We start from the raw sequence: 13,328 nt of genomic DNA, 5'->3' as shown, positions 1-13,328 counted from the left end.
AGTTACATCCCTACAGAAAGCACCATCAGTTTCTAAATCATTAGCTTTTAGCCTCTTTTGGTCCTGCCCTCAGGCCATGGCATGAATCACCTTCAGTTCACAAAATGTTTAAGACTCCTGCAGAAAATGAAGCTTAAAAATACCTTCCTTCCACAGGGACTGGCACATTTAGACTCTCCTGTACTCATAATGATGCTATAAGCCCCACATAGGGCAGAGCCCTCACACCATGCTATGAACATCCAAATCATTCCACATGATATGAAAGGTGTGGAAAAATGAAATCTCTCATTTCTCCTTTTCTTTTTCACCCTCCTGAAAAAGTAAGAGACATGATGTTTAGTGGAAAAGAAAAGTCGGCTCCTTGGATAACTAGTTTACACAATCAGGAAGACGATCACTGGTTATAAAACCCTATTTCTTATCTCACTATTACCCAAGTCCCCAAACACAGAATCCTGACAACAAAACCATCCCAGACACTCCTACTTCAACAATCACATCCTATTTGGAAACCTTTGCTTCTAGTAAAGTCCCAAGACATTTCATCATATGAAGAGTTAAGATGTATTTTAACTAAAAACTAGTCAATCTAAGTAAATATAACTATTTATTTAACTAATTAACTAGTGAAATGCTGAATAGAAAATGTGTCTTTTCACATGATTCACGAACATAAAACTAGACTGCAAATTACAGCCATCAATGGAAATTTAGCTATGCATGCTAACATATAGACACAAGGCTAATGAAATCAGTATCCTCACCCTGAGGTCTCCACCCAACCTTTGCTTTATATGTCATCATGAGAACATCTAGGTGTATCTTAATGGCCCTTTGACCTAAGTGTCACAGGGGTAAAGACAGACTCAACTAACTTGCACTTATCTTAAATTTGAAGATAAGAGAAAACTCTACACACTACTCATGAGTCAACTAATGCATTTGTATGCATCAAATGTCAGATGAAGCACAGGCTTAAAATCCTGTCTCCAACCCAGACATTTCTGCTAAGCTCCTTATCTATGAAGTGTTTGTACCACTCCCACAAGCACTTCAAACAACCTCAAAACAAGTCTCAGCCTTCTCCACTCAACTGATTTGTCTTGTTTCAGTGAATGGCACTAACTTCAGACAAATGCCCAACCAACCCAGGTTATGACCTCTCCTTCATCTTCCTTATTCAATCCACGATCTTCCTGCTGCCATAGCAAACACCCCATCATGTCTCTCCAGGATTACAGCAATGTCCTCCTTACAGACCTTCTACCATCCAGTTTCAAAAATCACCCATATTGAAATATTCATAGAGTTGTCAGAATGGACTCTAAAAATGAAAAGCATGTTACTTCTCAGTTTTGATCATTTCTCCACAATCTGCAACATTTACTTTCCAAGATCCTTATAGCAGGAGTCTCTACTTGTCCCCTAATAACTTTTCTGCTGCCACTCACACATGGGCGGCCTTCTCTTCTGCATATAATATGACATCTAAGCCCAAGTCATACCGACCTTTCCCATGGTCCTCCTTCCCTGGTTCACTTGTTCTATTCACTACCTGGAAGAACTCTTACTCATCCTCAAACCTCAACCCAAATGTTACTTCCTGAGTTAGCCTTCCATAATACTCCCAGTTTAAGTCTTAAGGACCTTTAAATTCCCACAGGATACTGACTATTCCACTATCCCACAGGATCACAAAACTCTGCGGAATGCAGTGTGCCAATTTATCTTCCCTACTGGATCATGAGTCTTTTTGTGGATATGCCTACACATCAAGTTTTCTTTTTATATCTCCCAGGGCCTACAGTAGTATTTGAGGCATACAGTTATTGGCTATATAATATATACAAGTATAAGGCTATACAATATGTATTGTTTGGAAGTGGGGGAGGAAGTGGGGGAAGAATTTTGAAGACAGGAAGGTAAAGAACAGAAAATGACACAAATTGAATTTAAATGATAACATGCACAATGTTGGACTTTGAATTCATGCACCCTAATGTTGTTTTCCTTTTTGTATATTAGTTTCATTTTCAAACACAAAAGTCTATTCATTCATGTAGCAAGGGATTATAAAGTGTTTGATGAACCAGTAAAGAGGAAAAAACCTGAATTATATGGACTCCCCCACCCCCGCCGTTCCTTGGCTCTTTCCAGGAAAGAGAAAATTAACGAATAATGAAGATAGACCATCTTCTACTTGAACATGCCAAAGGATAGGATTTTGTTACATATATAAACAAAAGGTTAGTGATTTCAATGAATTTCCATTGCTCCTTTTTAAAGGTGAATGGATGCCATTAATTTTTGCAACTTAGTCTGTTTTATCAACTTTAGTTACCATTTTGGAAATGAATCTTGCATAAGCAGCAGGGATAGGGTGGAGAGAACAAGCATGATAAATGCTGTTTGGCAAATAACCTATCCCTCGACATTTATTACAGATGAATAAGCAATGGTCTGCTGTCTTATCATTGGAAGATGCCTCGCTACCCTTTGCCAAAAATTCAATTAGGCTTGTAAACAACCTTGGAAGAATGAGTAATCAAAAACACAGCTTCATGTCGCCTTTGAGCTTACCAGCTATCTCCGTTACTAAGGTACTACATTATGCACTGAGTTATAATTAGAGTATATAGGCAAAAAGCAAAGGCTAGCTTAGGGCAGACTATAAAGTAGAAGAAACTTGCTTTCTGAAACTTCTACCTCTTCAGCTACTCCTAAGCAGGTTTTGACAGCTGTATTCTTAGTATGTTTATTCAAACAATATACTACCACCACCATTGCCTTTCTCTTCATTATAGTCCCTCACCAAGAACTATGACCAGAAAAACCTAAGGAGTTCTATCATCATCCTCCAGCTCACTAATGAAATATCATTCCTCTACGGCATCTTTCATGAAGGATTTACTGGCAGATTTCTAACATCTAGTTAATCTGATGATTTGTGCTGATTTACTGTAGGATTCGCTATGCTTCTAGTCCTCTGAAAGCTAATTTCCTTTGAAGCATGTCAAAAAGTGTGACAGTCCATGAGCAGACGCTCAGTGTCATGGATGGTCAACAAAGTACCAAGTTGATGAAAAAATAGTTGATTACTCTATCTAACTGTATGGCAAAACTTCAAAAGGTTCTTATTTGAACTAACTGCAACTTCATTATACATTTAAATCCTATCAAGACAACATGATAAAAATGCTTCCCCTCTCAGTTTTCACACAGAGACGATGGTGAGTACAAGGTCAATAGATATTTGCTTAATGAAGGTTATTATCCAACTAGAAGTAACACAGAGATATTTTTTCATAAGCTATATTTTTTCATAAGCTTTCAGGTGAGAATTTAAAACTAATCACAAATGAAGTGACCACAAACTAAAGCTAGATGCTTTGGACTTAAGTTTGCAAAACTTCATTCATGCCTGAGTTAATATCTGGAACTCAATCGTTTTCAAGCAAGAACTTATTAAGTAATACCGAAGTCCTATTCCCATGAAGTTTACATATTATATTTCAATGGTCCAATAAACAAAATAAAAGGATAATATCAGATAATGACCGGAGTCACAAAGAAACAAAACAAGGTGATATGGCAGAAAATGATGGCAGTTGAAGGCACTAAATTAAATTGCTTGGAAATAAAGGTCTCAGTGAGGAAGCACCTTGGAACTGTGGCATGAATTAAGAACCCCTCACTCTCCAATCCCCACTCAAAAATCTGGAGAAAGAGTTTCAGGCAGACAGAACAGCAGGTTAAAATGCCCCAAGACATGCCAGCATGATTTGCGTCATTGATAGAACAGAAAGAGGGTCAGCAAGACAGAAGGATGGTGACAGTGACAGGGAACGATCAGGGATGAAGGCAAGGTCCACAGCATGTAAGGCCCTGAAAACTATAGTATAAAACTTAGACTTCACGTCAGCTATCAGAAATGCAGAATGTAATACTAATGACAACTAAATGCAAACTGCATTTTAAATAAGCTCCATACTTTGTCCCACATGCTGTTGTTATTCATGAAAGTGTCCTACCTCTTGAGGCTTTTAAAGACATTGTCACTATAAAGAAGAGGAAAATCCACTGAGAGTTGAAGGGAAGTTCTGCCCCCAAACTGAACTCAATTCCTGCACAAAGCAAAAAGCTACAACAAAAAAGAACTATGGAAAAACCCCTTGGGTACTAGCTGCCAAGAACTTCCCATCAAATATACCCAAATATTTGTAGCTTTTATCTAAGACTCTATGCAGACAAGAACTAGCAAGGTTAAAGTAACTACTTTCTGAGGTAAAAAGAGGAGATTTTTCTCTCTGAATTAACCTCAGAGGTGCCCTACGTTCATCACATTATACAACAACTGTTTACACAAACATGGAATCATCTTGATTTGTCAAGAGACTATTTCATGGCGTATCTATAAATTCATTCTACTTTTTACATGCCAAGGTTAGATTAGACTAAAAATTTTAATCTCAAATTAAGGGAGAACACTGAGCTCATCATAGCTACTACTGTCCCTTCTGAAATTAGAGGTATTAAAGCCCCAAAAGATTAAAATTGCACAAATATTTGATAGCAGGTTCTATACTAACAGTTCTTTTTAGCTAGTGCAACTGAAATAAACTCATGTCTCTTCTTGCTCAGTGTTAACTACCTACAATTTAATACGAATTTGGTGATGACTTCTTTGGTAACTCCTCTATATTATCAAGAAGCAGTTATATACCTTATCAAAGATTAATTCTAAGAGAAAATATTAGAATCTTACAAGATGGATGTCTCAGATACCCTGCTTTAAATTAATCCTTCCTCTCCAACTTTGGTTAGCCCTTTCAAGCACATGGGGTGGGGAGTAACAGGGTGATCTGGGTCACAGTTTCCTTTCTTGTCATGTTCTAAAATCACTTAAACAATCAAAGATGTTAAAGCAAATTATCATTATTACTTGACTTTTATTATTATTAGAATCATGAAGTTTGATAATTCAAATTTATACACTATCTTCAAGTGATATCAAGCCCATTCTATTATTAGTTCTCAAAAAAAAAGAGAAATCATGACCAGTCTCTGGAACCACTTATGGAAGGAAATGCTTGAGGAAGAAAATAACATTTTTAAACTTGAAAATCTCAAAGCTTCTTCTTTGAAAATCCCTGCAATAGAAAACCATTATTGACAAGAATGTGGCAGGGACCTCAGGTGAGCTGAGACAAAGAACAAAGGGAGAACAGCTTTGTGACATTACTTTGTAAGGGACACATCACCATTTTGTAGCAAATGTCAGAAATGTCTGTTTTGAAAGATTATGGAGGGCATGTTATATACATACATTCAATATATTCTTTCAAAAGTTTGTTCCTCCTAACATTATTACCTCCTTTGTAAGCACTAGATAATGTGTAATTTTAAGACTTGTTGATACTTTCATTTTATTTAAATTATAAACAGTAAAAAAAGACTCTGGAGCCATTTTAAACCAAATAGTTGACAGAATGTTTCCACATTGTATTCTCCTTCTAGGTGGAGTCTGGGAATCATTCCAGCCCCTGGTTAGTGCCTTGTGTCTTAGGAATCACCAATCACTTGACATAACCAAACCCACTGTCTAATTGCCAGCCACTGTTTGCTGGCAGTGGTTCACACAGTGCTCAACTCTGTCCATGGACAATGGTATTACTACTACTCCATACACTGTCAGGACCTTATTCCAAAGACTCTCACATTACTCCTTTCCATTTCATTCATAGAAAATCCCGTCAACAGTATTTCTGTTTAGCTGGTGAGTGGAAGTTATAGTACATTTATTCCAAATAACTAGAAAATGGGAACTCCAATACCACGTGCTTACAGTCACTTATATTCTTTGTTGGCCACAGAAAGTTGTCATTATTTCTCTTTATTAAGAAAAATGACCCGCAGCTTTAAATCTTGTGCAGGCATGTTAGGACCTGATCACTATGTGGGTGGCTGGATGGGTGTCAGTGGAATATCCCCATCCCAGCTGTTAAGTGTCATGAAGTGACACTGGTTTCCCAACAGTCCAGATCTAGTAAGATCATGTGAGATGAGTTCCATAGATCCAGGCTGCCTGGCTGCAATGCCACTGTCAACCTGGCCAGAAAGAACATCCTCAACACTCTCTGAAGATGGAATGAAGCCTTCCAAAATAGATATTCTCATCAGCTGCCTGGAGACCTCTCCAAAGAAGACTAAAGTCATCACCAAAGCTCCATAAATCCCAAGGCAGGAATCTTAGTCACAGAGGTAGCTTACTACCAGCCCAGCTTGAGTGTAGAGTACAATGAGGACAGCCCCGACTTCTTTTCAATGTTATAACCAAATGGGAAACTACAGCCAGGTTTCCTACAGATTCTACATACCAGGTGGTGGTACACTCTGGAGTTGTGCCAGGCCATGGAGGTGGTGGCACTGGTCACATGCTATGGCCCTTCTGTCTAGGCCTGGAGGCCCCATCAGTTCAGACCACCAGTCCTCCCCCTAAATTTACATCAGAGACCTGGCAGGAACCCTGCCTCATGCCCTTGATGCAAATCATGTGCAGGGGGTTCCTTAATGGAATGGCTCCAGCCCCCACACTGCCAATGCTGAGTTTGCCCAGGTCTTGGGCACTGCCCTGGGCTGCCCAGCCTTTAGCCCTCTCCCCAGCACTATGGAGAGAGCTGTCTTTGGGGAAGTGTGTGATGTCATGCTGCTGGAGGGCCAGAAGGTGGTCCCATGGTAAACAATGATCACTGGTTACCAATATTCCTACCCAGAACTGGAATCTACCTTGAAGGAAGTTTTAGCCTAAGTAGGGAGGTACAAGGCAGGGGCTGAGGCCCAGAGACTTTCTGGTCAGATACTGTGAATAGGCTCAGATAGTCCTGTACCAGAGACCAGAAGCCAGGTTCACAGAGATTCCTTTTCCATTCCTTTCTTCTCTGTTGTTCTTCTACTTCATTTAATTGAGAACCTCTTCACAATCCCAACGTTATAATCTTATCAAATTAGGACCTTAACTTTCACTCTTTGAAAATAAAATTTCTCAAGGTAGGTCTAAGTGCTGCATTGTTGTCCCAGTTCACTGTGTAGAGAATGCCCTGCAGTTTTGAAAATAATGATAAATTATCTCTCTAAAAACAAATTAACAAAATCCTTGTTTCCTTTATTCATTTATCTGAAGGTCATAGAATCTCAGCACGATACATTTAGAATTTGTACAGTGCTATGCCTTCATAAAACAAATATCATAAGAATGGTTAGCCTAGAACTGTCATTTCCTTCTCCATTTAATTTGGTAAGAACTCAGCACTTGCTAACTGCTTGCTACCTTCATAGAACTAAGGAACACGAGGCTACCCTAGTATAGCAGATGATAATCTCTATATGTACACCAGAGCATACAGTACATGGGAAGACTATGTAACACACACATGGACTTTGTCCTAAAGGGAGTTATAATTTCCTTGGGACACTAGGAAAACTAACAAATATTTTCAAAGCAATGAATGTCTGAACAAGACTAAATAAAAAGAAGCAGGAAGATTTCCTAGGAATTAAGTGGTGCTGCCAACCAATCCCAACAGCCATGTGTCACTAAACAACGGTAACATTTTCTCATAAGTGCGGTGTCAGACAATGTCATTGCTGTTTGTATTTATACTAACCTAGATGGTATGGGTCATTTAGACAAGGTCTCTTCATGCAGTCAAGAGTTGTGTTAAACACAAGATGTATGAGGTGCTGCCAGCACAATGCTACATACTGTTTTTTTGTTTGTTTGTTTGTTTGTTTTTGTTTAATAAGTAGGAGTTCATGCCTGTAATCCCAGTGGCTCAGGAGGCTGAAACAGGAGGATTCCCAGTGCAAAGTCAGCTTCAGCAATGGTGAGGCATATAGCAACTCAGTGAGACCCTGTCTCTAAAAAATATACAAAATAGGGCTGTGGTTGTGGCTCAGTGGTTAAGTGTCCCTGAGTTTAACCTCTGGTACCAAAAAAATAAAATAAAAAGTAGAAGTCTAGTGTAAAATAATAAAAAAAAGTAGAGTAAATACATAAACAAGTAAAAGTCATTTTCATCCAGCATTACATATTGTATATAACTGCATGTGCTATAATTTATACAACTGGCAGTGCAGTAGCTAAATTTAAACCAGCATCACCACAAACATGAGTCCTGTGTTGTGCTGCAACCATATGACAGTGACAATGTCATTATGTCACAGGAGTTTTTCAGGTCTGCTACAATCTTATGGGACCACTGCCACACAGTTGGTCCACTGTTAACCCAAACATCATTACACAGCACATGGCTGAATGTTTTTGTGCTTATCAATGACTAATGATTCAAGAGCTCATCCTCAATGAAGAACTGCATGTTTTTAAACAGGCTAAATGTAAATGTTTCCCTTTTTAAAATTCCTCTACTATTGTGATCTAAAGAGGATCTATATGAATCTTATAAAGATGCTACAACACAGAATTAAAAAAATTAAAAAATTGATTTTTTTCTTTTAATGAAAGCAAAAATAGAACAAAGATGGGAAGAGAGAAAACATGGAATGAAATGAAGACAGAATGCATGCCTGAGGCAGTGCATGGAGAGGGGCAAGATCTGGCTCAGAACACTTCAGTACCACTGAGGACCAGAGCATCAATCTCCATCCTTTGACCTTACATGGCATGAGTTCATGTAACACTCGGCATTGACCACTGCTCCATTACCAAAAAGGTGGCCAAAATAGTTAAATGTTTCTTTCACTAAACACTATTTCTTCAGGCTTTACTTTTGTAAATTAACTCAGAGGCATCAAAAATATCCATTATTAGAATTATTAAGAGATATTCAGGTTGGTAGGCAAATGTCTGATGAGAAACAGGAAGTTCTAGCAGACTGTCTTCCTTCACAATAAATTTACTAATTCCCAAAGGGAAAGGGAGCTCCATTGTGGAGAAAGCCAGTAGTCACCACTTCGATCAAGCAATTAAAGTTCCCATCTACAGTAAGAAAAGACTTATTCCTGCCCCAGATGCACAACTTGAACTTATTCACAAGGAAACATCAGACAAACACAAATTATGAAATATTCTACAAAATAGCTAGTTTAAATGCTTCAGAAATATCAGTTATGAAAATGAAGATTGAGGACATTACAGAATTTCATGTCCAAGGACAAGAAAAAAAAAGTTTTTCCTCAAGGACACTATTGTGTCAATTAGCAAAATTTGAAGAAACAAGTCTCTGGTAACATATTCTACTAGTATTAAATTATTTAATCCAGATAATGACACTGCAGTTATTCATTATGTAAGTGAACACTTAAATATTTTGGGGTTAAAAAAGAGGGAATGGTCATTGTAATTTATTCTCAAGAGAATAGAAATCTATAGCAAATTCTGAAAAAATGTTAACAACTGATGAGTCCTGGTGAAGGGTATATGGAAGTTTATTGTGCTGTTCCTGAAACTTTTCTATAAATTAAAATTATTTCAAATTTGAGGGCTAAATTTTTCAGTAACTGCTAATAACGAGTACATTAAAATCTTGAACACTGTCCTTCTCATGAAGAATTATTTCCATATTCCCACAAAACAAAAATATTTTGCTAGGACCAATCATTCATTCATTATTTACTTACCTCCATACAACAGGAAACAGAAAGTAGGCAATGACATTCAAGTGGACTCTTTATAAGAAATAAGATGAAAAGAGTAGTAAAGTGTGCTTTAAGTTACAGACATTATATGTATAGGGATTTTTTAATGCATGGAAACTGAGACCAGTTTAGTTCAACTTTTAAACAAGCTTGGATATACAAAAAGTTTTACCCAGTCATAATTTTATGGCAGTTTATCTGTGGTTTTAAATTATAATAAAAGGTATAGGGAACAGCAGAATATAAATTTCTAATGTTCTAAACTTGATGTTTTCCCAGCTATATTTCACATTTCTCCTTTAACTTAGATGTCACAATATAAATATTGTATGGTCAATCAGACCTAAAGACTGACACTGAATATGGCATAGGCGTGAAATGATTATGATAGAAAGTTTTTTTGCCTGACTTTATAAGGTCTGTAGACTTCAAAATTCCACCTGTGCTTCAGGAACCAATATCAGAGTTTAGTCTACCACTTTGTACTACAGAGGCTAACGAAAATCCATTCACTTAGAAAATCAGAAATTGATCTATGAACATTTCTGGAGAAAAGAGCTAGATTATAAAATAGAACGTTAAACTCTAATTAACACCTGGCTGCAGAATATTGAGCACATCACTAAAACTGAGACTCAGTTTCTTCATCTATAAAAAATGACATTCGGTTAACTGATGTCTTATGAATCATCTCAAAACTTTAATGACTTATAACTTTGTAAGTATGTTCTTATCTTCTATTTTTGTCTTGGTTTTGATGAATAACACAAAAATCTCAAAGAAAGATTTCCTTGTTTAGCAACTTTCATGGTCACACTAACTAGATAATTACTGGAACAGGGTGAGCCTGGAACTCCATGGTTAACCACATAATGAGAAATATTCAATCACACTGGCAAAATTCAAAGTCAGTTTTATTCCTGGCAAATACTGGCTTAAATAAGGGAGGAAGAGAATTGCAGCAAAGAGCAATTAGCAATTGTATCAGTTGGGCATCTGACAGAATATGTATAAATATGTACTATATTATTTACAACCAAATAAGGACTAAATATTTAATTGGAATGAAAAAGGACATATATAGGAACAAAGAATTAAGGTAAAAATGATGTACTTCTATACTTTCTGGAATAGAGTCCCTCGGATATATATAATAGCAAACATAATATGCTTTTGATTGACACTGCTACTATAACTTTCCCAGACATCTTTGGTGTGTCTGAGAATTTTGTGTTATGAAATGAATCTGACTACAAAAAAGAAGAGATCTTAAGGAAATTTACAATACAAAGCAGTATTTAAAAATAACAAGCACCATCAGCACAACAAAACTCATGTACAAATATGTTGAGGTACAAAGTCAGGGTCATCTTAGATCTTATTTATTAAGGTGGATTATTATTAAGGTAGACTTAAATTAGAAGATTACAGTGTCCACATGTAACTGTGAGTAAAGGTAGTATATATACAGAATATAAAATGGTAGAAATCCCTTAGATTTCTTTGGAGCCGAATAATAAATGCAATGCTGTCAGTCTCTTGGGAGGTATTAAACTGGAATAACAACACACAATAGAAGAAGAAAGATCTCATAAGTTGATTTCTTAACTTTAATACCCAAACACCTTGGGTACAGGGCCTTTCCAACAAGACAGTTAAAATATGTAGGTATAAAGATGAACCTTTACACCAGTTGACAAATTTCAAACTAAATGAAAATGTGCGATTTAACATAAAATATCAATTTGCTTCAGGAGTTTTGCTTTTGGAACTGGGTAAATAAGTCAACTCAACATGAGCTAATAAATCTTTAGAAAGTTAAAAATCAATGTCACTAGATAAGAAGGTCCACTCAAAAATCTAAAATAATCATTTCATTATATTAGGTCCAGGACACACACAATAAAAGGACTCAGAAGCTCCCTTCCCAAAGCAGAAGGATGGGCCTGCAGGCTGGGTTACTGACTCCTTCTACATATTCTCCTCTATCACTCTGTTCATAACCTGTTCATAATATCTACTGCCTTCTATTATAGTTCATGCAGCTTCAATTTGCTGAATTCCTTGCCAACTTTCTTCTGTTATTAATGGTGTCTGTCTCTCATACTTATGGTGTCTCTTCATGCTGTGAGCTTGAATTTCTGATGCCTTTACTGCCTTGGCCCCCAGGATTTAACCCTACTATGTTTTTCAAATTTTGCCATTCACATCACTTTGTTTAATTTGAGTGCCCCATGACAACTTGTGTTTTCCCAGGTATGAAGGAATTCTGTTGCTGCCTACCATTCAAACCGAAGCTGGACCCTAGCCCAGACTCCTGGAACTTGACCTGGATTGGCCTCTATAGACCCAATTATACTAAATGGAGCAAAAGAATATATCCTGGGTGCTTGGGGTATATATCTATAACTCCAGTGGCCAGGAAGGCTAAGGCAGGAGGATCACAAGTTCAAACAGCCAGGGGCTAAGCAACTCAGTGAGACTCTGTCTCTAAATAAAATACAAACTAGGGCTGGAGATGTGGCTCAGTGGTTGAGTGCTCCAGAGTTCAATACCCAGTAGACCCCACCCCCAAAATACATATATATGTAGGCAGGCTAGATTTTGATCCATATGAAGGAAAATATTCTATTAATCAAAAACAACTCATAAGGCCGGGCAAGGTGGCACACACCTGTAATCCCAGTTACTCAAGATGCTGAGAGAGAAGGATCTCAAGTTCAAGGCCAACTTGGGTCCTAAGTAACTTAGTGAGACCCTGTCTCAAAATAAAAAATAAAAAGGGCTGGGGATGTGATTCAGTGGTAAAGCACTTCTGGATTCAATCCCTGGTAACAAATAACAAACTCCTAAAAGGAATGCTCCTAGTTAGTACAGTGGCTACGAGTGCTAACTCTGGAACAGACAAGCTGGGTTCAAACGCAATTCCACTATTGTGTATCCAATGTGTACCTGGCAGAGCTTATCATTTAATCTCTCCAGTGCAAAGTTTATCATCTGCAGAAAGGAAATACCAATCATCTCAATAAAAATATTATTTCACACAGCTGTAAATGATGGCTTGAGGTTTAAGTGAGACTATGCATACAAAGTACTAGAGTACCCACCATTTAGATAGAAAGCGCTATTAGAAATTAGATAAAACCTCAGAATATGAGCCCCTTAAAAAAACTGTCACAATCTTCTAATGACACTTTTATAACACGTGTGCAAATTCATTAACAATTCTGCCATCCAAAGGTAGAGCCCAATTCCCTTCCTGGTGCATATAGGCCAGCCTAAGTCACTTACTACTACCATATAATAAAGCGACAGCAGTGCACTATTTGAGTTTGGGAGCTAGGTTAATAAAAGCAATCAGCTCTGGCCTGGTTTTCTCTCTCTCTCTCTCTCTCTCTCAGCATGAACCTTGGAAATAGAAATGTACAAAGAGGCGAAAGCCAACCAAAAAGTATGTGAATGAGCCTTCAAAAAACTAAATCAGACTTTAAACCACCCTGGCTAATGACCAGTGGCACAGGGACAAGTGTCCCAGCTGAGCCTTGCTCAAATTACAGATCCATGAGTTAATAAATGATATCACTTCAAGTCACTTATATCTGTGTTGGAAAACTACAGAACTACCTTATCCATTTCTTCTTAAAATATCTGGATAGCAAAGTTATTATTAT

The 13,328-nt window shown here is 37.4% G+C and overlaps 1 protein-coding gene and 1 pseudogene across 3 annotated transcripts in view; one reads left to right on the top strand and one right to left on the bottom strand.

The window, feature by feature from the left end:
* The window catches only part of Arhgap42 (Rho GTPase activating protein 42), a 273,624-nt gene that overhangs the window by 130,353 nt on the left and 129,943 nt on the right, over window positions 1-13,328 (bottom strand). The gene's annotated exons all lie outside the window — the stretch shown is intronic.
* On the top strand, window positions 6,065-6,811 carry LOC124958552 (epimerase family protein SDR39U1-like; annotated as a pseudogene).

This window comes from Sciurus carolinensis, chromosome 11, assembly GCF_902686445.1.
Source record: "Sciurus carolinensis chromosome 11, mSciCar1.2, whole genome shotgun sequence".
Classification (NCBI taxonomy): domain Eukaryota; kingdom Metazoa; phylum Chordata; class Mammalia; order Rodentia; family Sciuridae; genus Sciurus; species Sciurus carolinensis.
The sequence above is the reverse complement of the archived record's forward strand: the minus strand, read 5'-3'. Positions and strand labels throughout refer to the sequence as shown.